This window comes from Parus major, chromosome 4A (assembly GCF_001522545.3).
Source record: "Parus major isolate Abel chromosome 4A, Parus_major1.1, whole genome shotgun sequence".
Classification (NCBI taxonomy): domain Eukaryota; kingdom Metazoa; phylum Chordata; class Aves; order Passeriformes; family Paridae; genus Parus; species Parus major.
In genome coordinates, this window is record NC_031772.1 from 10,545,986 (window position 1) to 10,560,913 (window position 14,928).

General features: G+C 39.7%; 1 protein-coding gene across 5 annotated transcripts in view; it reads right to left on the reverse strand.

Annotated features, from left to right (window-relative positions):
- TENM1 (teneurin transmembrane protein 1) overlaps window positions 1–3,232 on the reverse strand; it is a 313,366-nt gene extending 310,134 nt beyond the window's left edge. For all 5 annotated transcript variants that reach the window (XM_015626362.2, XM_015626359.2, XM_015626361.2 and 2 more), the window contains exon 1: window positions 2,911–3,232. The gene's annotated coding sequence lies outside the window, so the exon portion shown is untranslated. The remainder of the gene's footprint in view (window positions 1–2,910) is intronic.
- Window positions 3,233–14,928: the final 11,696 nt, after the last annotated feature.

Genomic DNA, 14,928 nt, shown 5'->3' on the forward strand with positions numbered 1-14,928 from the left:
AACTTTGAAGGCAGAAAATTTTGGACCTCAAATCAGTAGACTCAGGACAGGCCTTTGAAGAAAAAACAAAATTCTATTAAGTCTGTTTGGTTTCACAAAAGTTATCATTAACTCAGTTGTGCTGAACTGTCAAATATAATCATTGGGCACATCTAAATGAAGAAGTAGGAGACAAGATGACAAGACAAGAAAACAGAAACTCGTGAATTTCAGACATAGTTCCACCACCAATTTATATCTGGTCTCTAAAACATTTCAAAATCTAGTCCTACAGTCATTGTGAGATACTGGTCATCACTGTGATAGAAGCAAACACAGAATGTATCATTCTCTCGGTCTGTAAATTTGGAACAAAAAATATTCCTGACCAAGTGGAGAGGACTGTTCTCCCATATTCAATGTCCTGAGATCATGATAAATTAAGCAGCATTATTCTTCTTATATTTTCCAGATTAAGATAATTTAAAAATTAAATGCATACCATTTAGACCTCATGAATCACATTGAAATAATGTCCTGCCTGCTCCAATTAACATCAACACCAATCCTGCGGATTTCCTATCTCAATGGAAAGAAGGAAGCACACATTTACCTGTTCCTAAGCCATTACTGCAAAGCGTAACATTGCACACCTCCTTATGCGACTACAGGCACACACGTGAGCAACCAGGTAATTTCTTCAGTTTTCAAAATTACCATTTTAACCATGATGCCACATAAAATGAGTAATAGATTTCCTTTGCCACAGTTTTCCTCAGATGACACTGCTTTTATAGAACTCTAAATACATTTCAATGGCTTTTTTACACATAAGACACCAATACAATATGTTCATTTACTTCCACATCTGAGTACTTGAAGTGTAGAGAGTAATAATTTGCATTCCCACATCCTTAAGAGCTGCTTTTAATAAGAATTTTCTCATTTGCTATTTATAAACATCATTTGAATACTTAAAATTTGGCAACTGAAAGGAACTGTTTTCTTCAAAATAAAGGATTTTTATTTCAGTATTTGAAACATAGTTTTCTTGGGATCTTATTTGGTTTTGATTGTTTGGGGTTTTTGAATATCAGCTATTCAGAAAAAAAATCCTATTGGATTTCTATTATTCAGAGAACATTCTTTGAAACAAAACTGATATGTAAAAAAACCCAAAACACCAAAAACAAAAAACTCAAAACAAAACAACATAAAACCCAAACAAACCCCAACAACAAAAAAAAGCAAGACTTATAGAGGTTCCTAAATTCCCCAGCAGTTTAGAGATTTGAGTTCTTTAAATAAACCAAGCCAAAATCCCCAAGAATATATGGCACAGTTATATTAAAACTACAGTATCAACTTCTGATGAATTTATGTTATCAATATGATATAATATCTATAGGGATATCAAATTATTAAGAAGAGTGCATTCCATCTGTGAAAAAGCGTTTTAAGATTAATCCACAGCATTAAGGGTCATGTATAAAATAAGCTTTGAAAAGAAACTATGGACAAGAAAGAAGGAAAGCTATTGGGCTGTGTCTCACCTTCTGATGTATAGCTCTTCCTCTACCACAGTTTATCTTGCTATATGTGATTCACAGAGTGCTCTCTGCAACACCAGGAATTCCATATTTCAAATATCAAATTGCTTCACATTAAGTTTCACAATTAACAGCTAAAATTCGGCACTAGGAGTGGTGGGGGTTTGTTTCTGCAAAACCAGTTGGAGACACAGGAGATGTCTGAGATGCTTGCCCCACCACACGGACAACTGGTATTTATTTCCATAGTACAGTGTATCTGACTCGTTAATTATCAAGATGAGTATCTACAACCTTTGGATATTGGGAAAACAATCAATAAAAGGCTATACAGCCTAAAAAGGTAGCATATATTTAAGACAAATAAAGGGGAAGGCGGGGAATTCTTGGTATTGATTTCCGTATTAGAACACGACAAAGCCCAGATCTGCTAAGGTAAACGTGTTGCCATTCAGCACGGTAAGAGCATACAGTTAATACTACAGAGCCAGGTTCCTCACTGTGTACCACCATCATATCCACGGCTGGTCTAAGCATACATCAAGCTTAAACCGTCAGTCACGAGATACAGCTGTAAGGTATTTTAGGGAAAAAACCGCTGGAAGCACCAAAGCAGTGTAATGACTGTATGTACATACGCCTTGACCAAAAGAGATTACCAGATCCCACAATCAGTGGCAGGAGAATACACCAAACATTCGTTTAGCAGATTACGCCTGAGGAGAGGTGAGAAATCAGGCTGCTACATCCTCCAGCTTGGAGCGAGCGCGGTCCCGCTGCCCCGGCGGAGCCACCTCACGCCTGTGCGCACCGGAGATGCGGCTTTTCATGTGAGCGGCCCGGGGGCTCCCGCAACGCCAGCGCGGAGCCGAAGCCCGGCCCCCGGCAGCGCCCCGCCTTTCGCCGCCGCCGCACCCCGCGGAGAGCCGCGCACCCGCGCCGCCGCCCCGCTCCGCCTCGGGAACGGGGAGCCGCTGCCGCCCGGGGCGATGGCACCGTGGCCGGGCGGTCAGAGCCGCTCCGCGCCGACACACCGCGCCCGGCAACCGAAGGAGACCCCCTGTAGGCGTGCGGGGCGCCGGAGCTCAGCTCCGAGCGCGGCATCGCTGCTGGGCGCCCGCTCCCGCAGCCGTGCGGTGCCCGCACGCACCGCTCCGGAGCCCGGCGGCCGCCCGCCGATACCCGCCGCCCGCGCAGCGCACACAGAGCCGCACGTACACACCCAGTGCCATCCACAGAAACCCTCCGGGAGCGCCCGACGGCAGCCGCTCCGGCGGGGCAAGGCACCCCCGGCGGCGCCCGGCGCTCTCCTCGGCTGCCCCCCGCGAAAAGCGAAGTTCGGGCGCCCGCGGCGCCGCTCCCGCCTCCCCGGCAAACTTACCGAGCGCGGCCACAGGCTCAACTTTCAGCAGCGCCCCGGTTCAGCCCCGCCGACGGCTCCGCTCTTCGCCTCTAGGTGCGATGCCCGCGCCCCGCTCCCCGGCGGCTGCGGCGCGAGCCAATATAAATCCACATCACCGCTACCGGCGGCTCCCCCGCAGCCCGCCCTGGCCCCTCCGCCCCGCCGGGGGACGCGCCGGCTGCCGCTGCCGCTGTTCGCCCCGCAGCTGCCCGGGGCGGGCGATGGGGAGCCGAGGCGTGAGGGGACGCGGGGCCGGCGCGGCGCAGCCCCACCGCTGCTGCCGCCGCCGCTCTCCAGCGGGTGTAGTGTCAGCGGCGCCGCTCGCTCTCAGGGTGGGATTTTTCTTTTTTTTTCTTTTTTTTTTTTCCCCTTTTCGGCTCCTCCGCTGTTAATGAGCATGCCCGGGAGAGCTGCGCAGGCGCCTTGCCCACCGCCGCGCCTCGAGCCGCCTCGCACCGACCTCGGCGGGCGAGGGCTGAGGGGGCGAGAGCCGCGCCGGGGCTGCCCCGCTGCGGGAGGGAGAGGGCGCCGGGCGGGGGATGGCGAGGGAGGGACCGGGCAGCAGAGGCTGAGCCGCCCTCGCCCATGGCGGTGGAAGGTTCGGGCAGAGTTCGGGAAGTCTGCGGGAAGGTGAGGCGGCTGCGCTCGCCTGAGGGAGAGATGCTGCCTAGACTCCGCGGGGATGCGCCGCCCGTCCCGGGAGAAGGGAGGAAAGAAAGCCCCACGGGCAGGCCTCTGCTTTGGGATGTAGCGCAGAACACCTTCTAAATAATTTACCTTGCTCAGAAAATCACTCTGATAGTGGGTATGGGAGAGGGACGCTGATATATACAAGGTGCTTCAGCAGCTTTCCTTTCGCGATCTGAGTTTATTGAGATGGGGATATCTCCTGTGACTACCTCCATTAACAGTCCTGCGTCTAAGTGGAGGGGAACTTCATCAGCTGGTGATGATCTTTATAATTTAATAATTTCTACACTGATTTCCTCAAGAAGACATACAAGGTGTGAAGGTGATTACCACCTGCTCTTTTCATAACAGCTAATTCTGCAGCAGCACTTACTTGTAAAAAATTTATTGTGCTGAAGAAATCCAAGGAACTGGAAAAGGTGTGCCTCTGAGGCTGGACCTGTTTCATCAGTCTTTCTCCATCCTGGTCTGTATTCACATGGATACTGCATACATATATCTAACCAGTTCCTAAAAATTACTGAGGTTATTTTGGCCATTTAGCTTGTGCATTCAGTCCTGGGGAAACACTGGGAAAAAGAGTGCAATTCGCTATTGCTGTTATTTCTTCATGAGTTTCTGCATAGACCACCCAAAGTAGAGTCCTTTCGTCTATACTGTGCCCCAGAACATACTTCATTCAGACAGTTATGCTGTTTACATAAGTATTTTGGGAAAATGACATCTGAAGATACATATATAGTAATTTGCAATGCATAAATAATAAATTAGGTAAAATAATCTGTTATTGTACACATCACTTTCATAGGAAGCCCAGAAATGCCAGAAGTAACCAAATCTATTTCTCATGAATCTTGAAGGCATTCAACAATCTTCATCATTAACTATTTCTAAAAGTAAATTATTTTAAGCCAAAGCGGTCCTCTCAGATTTCTGTGATTTAGTCCTGGTAGGTAATTCTTCAGCAGATCTGAGCATTTCTGAGCCTAAAGTAAAAGGTACATTTTCCTTCCAGTATACATGGTTGTTTTGCTTTCTTCTCTCTCTGGATGGACTTTAACATTTGTTTTTCATTAACACAAAAATTAGGCATCATGGATTGAACATGGAAATAACTCAAAACTAAAGAAAGAAAAAGGTCTTTAATGAAGTCACCATGTTAGTCACAGAAACATAAATCAAGATAGTTGACCCATCTAGATTCCAGGTTTTAAAATAGTACCAAAGCCAAGTAAATATTGCTCTGCTGTGGGCAGACAACACAAATTAATAATGATTCTTCTTCTTGGAATACTATGAATTGCCTGCTGTAGTCATTAACATATAGTCGTAAAAAGATGGTAGCCTCATCAAGGGAAGGCATAAAAAGATAACCATTGAAGTGGACATTTAATTCTACCTCTGTCTCTTCAGACACTGCTGAGGTAAATGAAACAAAGTGGATAAACTCAGCAGTAGAAAATTGTTGCCAGGTATCAAGTGGAGTGTCTGGTGTATATATATATATGTGTGTGTGTGTGTGTGTGTGTCTGTGTGTGTGTGTATATATGTAAATATGTGTTAATTTCAAATACCTGGTTGCTCCCTAGTGAGTTGGGGTTCGGGAAGCTCAAAAAGTCTGCTTGGAGAACCATGCAGATACTACATATTATTCCATGAGAAAGATGCAGAAGAAGATGTGTTACATGCAAGCTCTAACAGAAATAGGAGCAGATCCCAGTGTCAGACAAGACCTGTGGGCTTAATAAGAGTGCTCCATTAAGGGGAAATGCTTCAGTAAAAGGAACAGATACAGATAGAGAGCTTTCCAAGAATCAGGATGAATATTTTTATATCTGGCAACAAGAGTCCTTAAGCACATCAAACCTAAATGTGTTTAGCAAAAAGAATTCTGACCCTCAGATTTCACAGACAAGCTTGCTAAACTAGTTTATAAAAAGGCAACAAGTACAATATCGCTAGATATACTGGCACCAAATGGAGTTTTCTTATGTATGTAGGTTTATATAATATTACAGCTCTCTGCAGTAGAGATTTTCTCTGTAAGTAGCAGGGGATGGTGTCCCCTGTCACTAGGACACGAGTGCACAGATGCAACCCTCATCATTGCAGCGCTGATGCTAAGGACTGGCTTGGCACCCTTTGGCTCACTCAAGTTCAGGTGAGTCATTGTCTTTACCTGGTGAATTATGCTGATGCACTGTTTTTAAATTATTCTCATGCCTTCTGTGGGAATAGAGATCATTGCCTGCATTGCAACAATCTCTGTTGAGACCTGACACACAGCTGCTGGTCTCATTGCTGAAGAGGAACTTTTCAACCCACCTGGGCTAGGATATCACCATTCACCAAAGTTCTATGTTTTAAGTTCAGCCTGTGCTTCTAGAATGATGCTGAAAGTTCCTCTTTGTGACTCTATCAATCAGATGAAGTCCCCAAAAATTTCTGTAAAATGTCCTAGTTTATACTAGACTGCTTTCCTGATAATTGTGAGACATAAGACAGTTCCCTTAGTAGTTGAAGTGGTTGTTTGATTTGCCATTTGTGGAAATTACTCCTTCAAACAGTTAACAGACTTCAAAACACAGAGGCAAGAGGTCAGCCAGACCCCAAAGCTAAATACACAAAATACAAGGTTCAACTTCATAGAATCACAGAATAGTTTGTGTTGGAAGGGACATTTAAAAACCATTTCATTCCAACACCCCTGCCATGTGCAGGGTCACCTTTCACTAGACCAGGTTGGTCAGAGCTCCATCCAGTCTGACCTTAAACACTCCAGGGATGAGGCATTCACAGCCTTCCTGGGCAAGCTGTGCCAGCGTCTCACCACCCTCACAGCGAAGAAGGTCTTCCTAATACTTCATCTAAACCCACCCTCAGGCAGCTTGAAGCCATTCCCCTTTGTCCTGTCACTCCATGTCCTTGTAACAAGTCTCTCTTACAGCTTTCTTACTGCCCTGACAGGTACTGAAAAGACTTATTTCTTTCTGTCTTTTCAACAGAAAAAGAAAAAACTATTTCAGAAAGGTGGTGAAATATTTACAGTGAGTCCCTTCATACTTGCAGTAAACTACCCAAATATAAAGGGCATTGAGATCCCAGCTGTCTGACAGAAAGTGACAGAAGGGACTGAGTAGCACTAGTAACAGTGCCCTGCCCCCTTTCGGAATGGGGAGAAAAATTATAAGGATGTTAGAGACATTGTCAACCTTTAAAAGGACACTGTTGAGGAAGATCTTGTAGTGTACATCAACATGGGATCCCAACCAAAACACTTTTTTTTTAAAATCCAGGTTTATATTTGATAAAATTAAGGAGACTGATCCATCATTCAGAGTTTGCATAGTGGCTTTGGAAAATTTCAATTATTTGAAATGATACCTTACATCAGTGTTGATAGAAATGCATATGAGGTGTGGATGTAAAACATGATTAAAACAGAAGTCTAACTGTCCCTGATGCAAATTTTCTGTAATGATGCACAAACTGAAAGGTAAAAGAGAATCAGGATAATTTTTTTTAACATTTATGAGTATACCATATCATTATATGTCTTTCTAGTTATGTATGTACCGAAAAGAAAATTGATACATTGTACACAGTCTTGCACTTAGTCTGGGAATATTCAAATTTTTAAAAGATAAGAAAGGTGAAAGTGAGTTGTGAAACACCAATCAGAAGTTTTTAATTTCTGGACCAAAAAGGGGTCAGAAAGTAGGGAAAGTTGCTATTTTATTTCCCTCTCAGAGAGAAGACCTGAATTTTGTGAAGCTAGGCTAAATACACCACGGTGTAGAAAACTGTCTATGAAATTGCACTCCCATATTATTACCAGTTCCTGAACAGGTTTTGCCCCAGAATTTCTGCTAGAAATTGTACTTCATGTAGTAGAGCAAAAAGAGAAGTAACTGCAATTTCTGATGGGATATTTCTTTCCAGAAACTGTACTCCCAGAACCAAATGGATAGAGAGAAGCTGATTTTTTTTTGAAAAAGAAATGAAAACTGACGTTTTTTTCATACTCAAGTTGGTGAAAAATGTAGCAGAAATAGATTTGTTTACAGAACAGTTTCTACCGTGCAAAATACTGAAAGAAGCAGCACTGCCTTATAGGATGTTTACAGGCTATGAAAAAGGAATCCAAACATGGTATGGACACTCTCTCAAGACTCTCCATCACTACATGACACTAGCCTCCTTTGTTCCGTTCTTAAATTTTCAAAGGAAAAGTAGGTTTTACAGTGTCATGTCTCACATTCAGGAAGAAGCCCTGTAAATAACTGTAAATCTTCTCACAAAATCCACCCCTAAGCTGTCTTGTTCCAAAATGCCTACCCAAAAATCTGACAATAGTTGGGCTGTTCATGTGCTGCGATTGCTGTCTAACACATTGACCAAAAATGCAAGCAATTTTCCTGATAAATTCCCATGTACCTGGATATATTGATTATTCTGAACTTACAGTATCGAAAATTATGCATCTTTTCCACAAATATGGCTCCTTCATTAACGTGCTATGGGGAGAAGAGGGAAGCGCTGCGGTTTCGATGGCTGGGGAGGCGTGCTCAGGACTGATTTTCCTATGCCATGAACACAAGGTGGTGCTGATGCTCCTGGCACTGGGACTGATTCGCCACTTCCCGGGAAGCCTGACTTGGGTGGTGGTCGCCGATGTGTAGCTGGAGTACCAGGTATTTCATTTGCCTTAAGTTAATTATTAGAAATACTATCTATTAAGATTTAAAAAAATTGTTTAAAATTAAATTATTGTTTTGTTGGGTTTTTTTGTTTTTTTGATAAATCAATTTCCAACTGACATAGAGAACTGTTTTCATTATTTTGGTTTGAACTCCAGAACCCTCCAAACAGGCCATTTGTACTTCCCAGCTTCCCTCCAAGACCCAAATAAAAATGAGTTCTAGGTCATGACTGAAAAAAAATATGTAAGAGCACTCATATATTTTCAGATCTTAAGAAAAAATGAAGAAAAACCCTAAAGTCCCATGAAAGAAACATGCAGAATGTATAAATAAGTATAGTCCCAGGTAATTGAAAGGAGCTGGAGTTATGAAAAGATTAGTTTAAATGCTTTGCTGCTTTTAGAGGGAACTTCTTTGGTATCGCAGAAAGCTGTACCTAAACTAGAAGATTTGAGAAACCTTTTACTAGGAAAGATGACTATTAAAAAATATTGTTGAAAAATATTCAATTGAAATGTTTATTCCAGAATATGAATGCATGCTAAAAGAGATTTGAGTCTATCTGCTTGCCCATTAGAGTGGAACTAAAGTAAAGCACTTTTGAAGAGAAATTGAACTTCCATATAACAGGGATCATTTCTTTCCCAAATGAAATAATAAACTTCTCATTGCATTGAAAGCTGACACCAGAGAAGATAACATAAAAAACATGTTTGATAGAGTTGGATACATTGTTTCATCAGTCTCATGGTTACCTTCCAGTTTAATTTATTGTATAAATAGGAATTCCTAGTCAGGATCTGTCTCAAATATATTTTATAAAGACATAAAATCCCTTCTTCCATATTTCTCTTTCAGGTTCATCTGATAAAGACATATTATCATCTTAGGGAGAATTTTGACTCACAGTTCAGTGCAATATTTTTTGAGGCAAGTGAACATACTTTAGGAAGGATAATCTACCCAGCCTTTTCCTGTTCCCTTATATTACATAATAATCCCCTGTGTTCCTGCTGCTTTTCTTCTTTCTTGTATTTCTGCTGATCTCTGTTGCTTATGTATTTACTTTTCCCTAAGGAGAGTATACAAAAACAAGACCTAAATATCTTAATCTCTTCAGCTTAATTAGACATGAAAGTAACTCTGGCCTCATTAAAAAATGTCCTGAAGCAACAGGTAGAATGGAATAAGATGAGTTTGAAATCTGATCCTGAGATCAGCTTGTCAGACAGTCCTAGTTATTAAATAAGCCTGGGAAATAGCTACTGTAGAGAAAAACTAAATGCTTAGTATAAATCTCAGTGGAAGAGATGACTAATTAGAGATAATTATACACAGATTTCTTGCATTAAAAGTGCTTTAAAACATAAACATTCAAATTTTACTTAGACTCCCAAGTGCTTCCTAGGAGGCAAGCTTGCAAAAAATGTCTTTTAATTTATCTCAAATGCTTTTAAAGCATATGGTTTTAAATATGCATCTCACTGAAAATTGTGATGCCTTGAATTTTCTTGTTCACCTTCACTTTCGTAAGAAACTGCAATAAAATTTATGGCCTAGGCTAGTATCCTAATTCTCCTAAAACAAAGGTAATCAAGAGCTGTGCTGGACTAATTTGCTACTGTTCTCTAGCAACTTCAGGTATCATACCCAAAATTCACTAGATAGGAAGACACTGAACTGCCTTCAGAACTGAGGCCAAAACTGTCAGAAAATTGATGTCACATAAAAAATGATGTTGTGCTAAAAAATATGTTATCTATAAGATAAAAAAAACAACCAAACAAAATCAGAATAGAAATTCAACCAAAAAAAAAAACCAAAAACAAAAACCCAAAAAAATGACCCAAAACTTACTATGGAACCCATTAGCAAATTTCTGGAATACTTATTGAAAATTATGAAGGTCAGTGTAGAAGATTGTCAGATATTTTCATCCGTTAGTATCACTTACACTGGAGAAAATAGAGAATTTCAAATTTTTACAAGGGAAACATTTTTTATCAGCTTTTTATTCATTAGAAAAATCTCTCAAATGACTCCCACAAAAACTGCAGGTTGAAACTGATGGATGTGGAGTTTTTTTGAGGTATTAAATTAAGACACCATATTTCACACAAACATTTCTGAGGCTTACATCATTGCCATGCAGATATTCAGGAAAATCTATATATACTTCTTTATTCACGATTCATTGAGAAAGTCTTTAATCTTTTAAAATATTGTCAATTCATATGGTTCCTTTTGGAAAAAACAGGAACACACAACAATCAAGCATTCATCCATCCACATAGATACCTGTCAGATTCTTTATCTTCTACTGCACATTGATATCAGAAGAATATATAATGCCTTTATTAATGGCCTGAATAGTGGGCAAGAGTGAACACTTGGTGAGTTTGTGAATAATACCATGTGGAGGGGGGTGGTCCATGCACAGCCCAGGGCTCACAGGATCCTTAGAAGCACAAAGTCCTGCATGTGACTGCAGAGGAGTTGTGTGCCTGTACAGTGCAGAGCCAAGGCAGGACACCAGGAGCACCTGGGGATCCTGAGGAACAAACTGAACAAGAATTAGCAAAATATCCCTGAAAGACAGCGGGCCAGGCTGTATCCAGCAGGCAGGGGAAGTCACCTGCGAGACATCTGAGTCCACACCTGACAGATGGTTTAGAGCTCCCCTAGTACAAGACAGCAACTTTCTGGAGCGAGTTGAGCAGGATGGGACAGGATAAAAGGCAACAGGCACACACAAGAAATTCCAACTACATGAGAAATGTTTTCACCATGGAAATACAGGTTGCTTGGAAGGGTCTCATCTTTGGGAATATTCAAACTTGAAAGGTCCAGGCTCTAAGTGGGAGTAACATCAAAAATTTCTTGACATCGCTTCCAGCTTATTTTTTAGTTCTATGATTGATCACTTTTTTGGTTACACCAAAAGAAAACAGGATAAAAATACCTTCATATAAAGCCTTCACATTCACTCTATTTATAACAAACTATTCCTTTTAATTTATTCAACCCATTGTTCTAATGAAACAATAATGAGAACTATAATGTTCTAATAGTCCTGAATAGCCACAGAAAACACAAACATTTTTTCAGCACTTCACTTGAACTTTGAAAAGTGAGGTTTATATCATCATTGTCCTTCCAGTCCTTACTGTCTTCTAGTTATGGTCATTGCTATCAGCATATATTGAAAGAGATTAGCAATTCTGAGTAAGTAAAGAGTTAGATTATGCAGCTGGTCATAACAAATAGTAGGTGTTTAATCACTGTGAAAAGTTTTAAAAGGAGCCATTCAAATATAAAAATCTCAGATTTTATATCTAGAATTGGTGGTTCACTACTAACCATGTCAATAGTTTGAAGTAAGAGGACATGTACAAGCTTAATATTCTCACTATGTATCTCTTTTTCACTTGCTTACCATTAGAACATACTGTCAGTGGTGATGGGGATAGAGAGTCAATGACAGCAGTGTGAATACCCATGATCATACAAAATACACTGCAATGAAAGTAAGCACTGCAGCTGGCTATAAAAATGTCAGGAAAAGGCAATGAATTTGCAAGATTTGTCTTGTCAGTAAAAAGTTAAATAAGTAGCATACAGTGGCCACATGAGTTCTATAACTTGATTTTTTTAAGCAGAAAAGAACCTTTTTAGAAGCAGTCTTCAAGTCAAAATGGAATTGGACAGGAATTATTTTCAGAAATACAGTAATAATCTGTAGCTGGAGGGTGTCTGAGTCTTACAGTGCTGTAGCAAGCACATAGACAATTACAGAAATATTCTGATAATTATTAATGCAGTTTGAGGGTGCCAGTTGCAGAAGGCAACAGGATCCCACATTCTGTACCACATTTCTAACTAAAAGTTATGGGACAAAATTGTTAGTATGCAAGGCTGCTTGCTCTTCTCTGCTAATTTACATTTATATTCTTAATGTCTAGATTGACCCTAGGGAAATTTAAAACTCTATTTCATTAATGCTAACTTTTCCAGAAATCCCAATATGCACAGAAGTTCCTAGATTGCAAGGCTAGTTAGATGAGAATGCAGAAGCTAAATGTAATTGCTGGACGGTTATGATAGTTAAATATGTACTGTCAGTTTTTACTTTTGAAATCCCTATAGACTTCAACCTACTGTTCTAAAAAATACAAAGTAACAGAATAATTAATTAATCTATCTTTAAAACAAGCATTTTGAGTTCACACAATTTCTACGAATATGTTTGAAACTGTTACAGCACAACATTGTTTTTGTTTTTTCAGAAGTTCTTGTGAAGAGTTAGATAATTTGATCTCTCCTTTTTTCAGCTTTTGAATGGATGGCAAATTGCAAATACATGTGCAGCCATTTTAAGAGTCCAGATTGGGTCGTGTTCTGGCAGGCTTTTGTGAAGTGCAGCAGTTTTACAATGCTAATGCAGCATTAATAGGCACCCATTTACTGGCTTTCATCAGCTCTGAGCAGAAGGTTCTGATGCAACTCCTTTAAAAATAACCCATTTAGAGATCTGAGTGCAGAAATCTTAGTCACCTGCAGAAATTCTTGAATAGATATATATATTTGTGTATATATGTGTGTATACACAAATATATAGATATATATGTGCACACACATCTGCTTGGGCAAAAATGGGCTCAGGAGGAATAAGACTTGATAATTTTGTTACACAGTGATTTAGTGCCTTAGGTCTGCCTGCAATTTCTGCCAGGCACATTACCCCACAACTGAAGTTCTGAGTTGCCTCAACCCTATGGAAGCTCTGTAATTCATATCCAATAAAATAAAATAATGAAAAAATCAAAAATAAAGCATTTTTAAGTTTGCTTTAAGTGATCACAAAAGTTTGTTTATATCCATCTTTGCACAGATAATATTGCACCAGTATAAGACAGTAGAGAATCAGAGAAAAAAATAAATTAAAAGTGATTATGAAATATGCATGGGGCATTTACAAGAAACCATATTTTCTGCATGGTAATCTCTTATGGAATTTATAGTACAGTATATCATGAAAGAGAGAAACTGGAGAAAAGGTTAATAGCTGGACTAATTATAAATCCAGATATATAATTCAGCCTCCTAAACAGCATCACACCCTTGTACTTTAAATAAGACACTATAAGAAAAATACTCTTTTGGAACCTATCGGTCTTTTCTGTAATATTTATTAGTACACTAGTATTTAATTCATTGTTTGTAAGTTTCTGACACCCATCTCTTTTGTTTGATATCTAATTTTTATCAATAGTACTTTGTAGACAAGCAAGTACTTCAGGAAAGCCGAATTCATTGTAAATCTGCAATAGCCTTTGGGAAAATGTATTGAGTATGTAAACCCGACTAAATAACACATGGGGATATGAGACTGTAAGTTAAACTTACAGTTTTTCTATACTAGAAGTAAATTTTAATGTTTCTGTTATTCATCCTAAGTGCAAAATCTTTAATTTGAATTTTCACTGTGCAGCAATGGATCAGAAACACAATTATTCTCATGGGAATGAAAACAAAAGCACCAGAGAGTTCCCTCATGCTTCTTCCACCTAGGGCTTCTTTATGTTGTTTGTATATTGGAAGGGAAGAGGAGAATCAGTTTCATACAAGCTATATTTGGTATAAAAACTAATGACTGGATAAAAAGTCTGTTTAAAAATGAGTGAATTATGAGCAGTTTAGCTTTTTGCAGACTGATAACCCCACATGTGTTTAGATATATATATATATATATATATATATACACACTTATAAGGAGTCTTAACTTGGTATAGAAACATTATTACATATCCTGTGGTCTACTGATGGGATGTACATATAGTATAGCAGCTCCCAGAGCTTTGTATTTTAGAATTTGGAAAAATGGGGCCTTAGGTCTATATACTATTTAAAAGAAACTAGTATCTGGCTGTAGAAATGCATAGGAAAGGTTTCTGGTGTGAAAATAAATGAGATATGTCAATCTTAGTAGAAAAATGTAGAAGTACTATGAGTCATGAGTAGAAATAATAATGAAATATAGGCAGAGTTGAAAGATAAATGGAAAAGTGCAGTAATACTTCTTAAAACTGTGTTTTGCCATGCAACATAGCTAAATAGTATCTATCTGACCAAATTTTTACAGCTGAAGATACTTTGCAGATTTACATGAATTATTTTTCCCCCTCTTTCAAAGATCTCATATTGCTATAAATTATTGCCATAATTCTCAATTGTTTGATAATTTTACATAGTTATCACAAAAGAAGTAACTTTTATTTTTTCCAGAGACCTCATCAGAGGTAATTATCCTTTTGCTGGATAACCTATCAAATGCAGAAAGAGCTTCTGTTCCATAAAACTCTCAGTAGTCATGGAGAGCAAAGAATTACAGACATTTAGACATAATAAAAGTGACAACTAGCCAAGCCTCTCAGTAACTGCAATTAAATGCAACAGCTTTCAGCCTTTTGGATTTGCTGGTGACATTCTTCCTGAATCCTATTCCTTTGTCCTTGCTGGAGATGAAAAGCAGGAGGACCAGAACTGATGGAATGCAGACTGCAAGGGTCAAAGGAGTTACTGCAGCCAGTGGTGCTGGAATCAA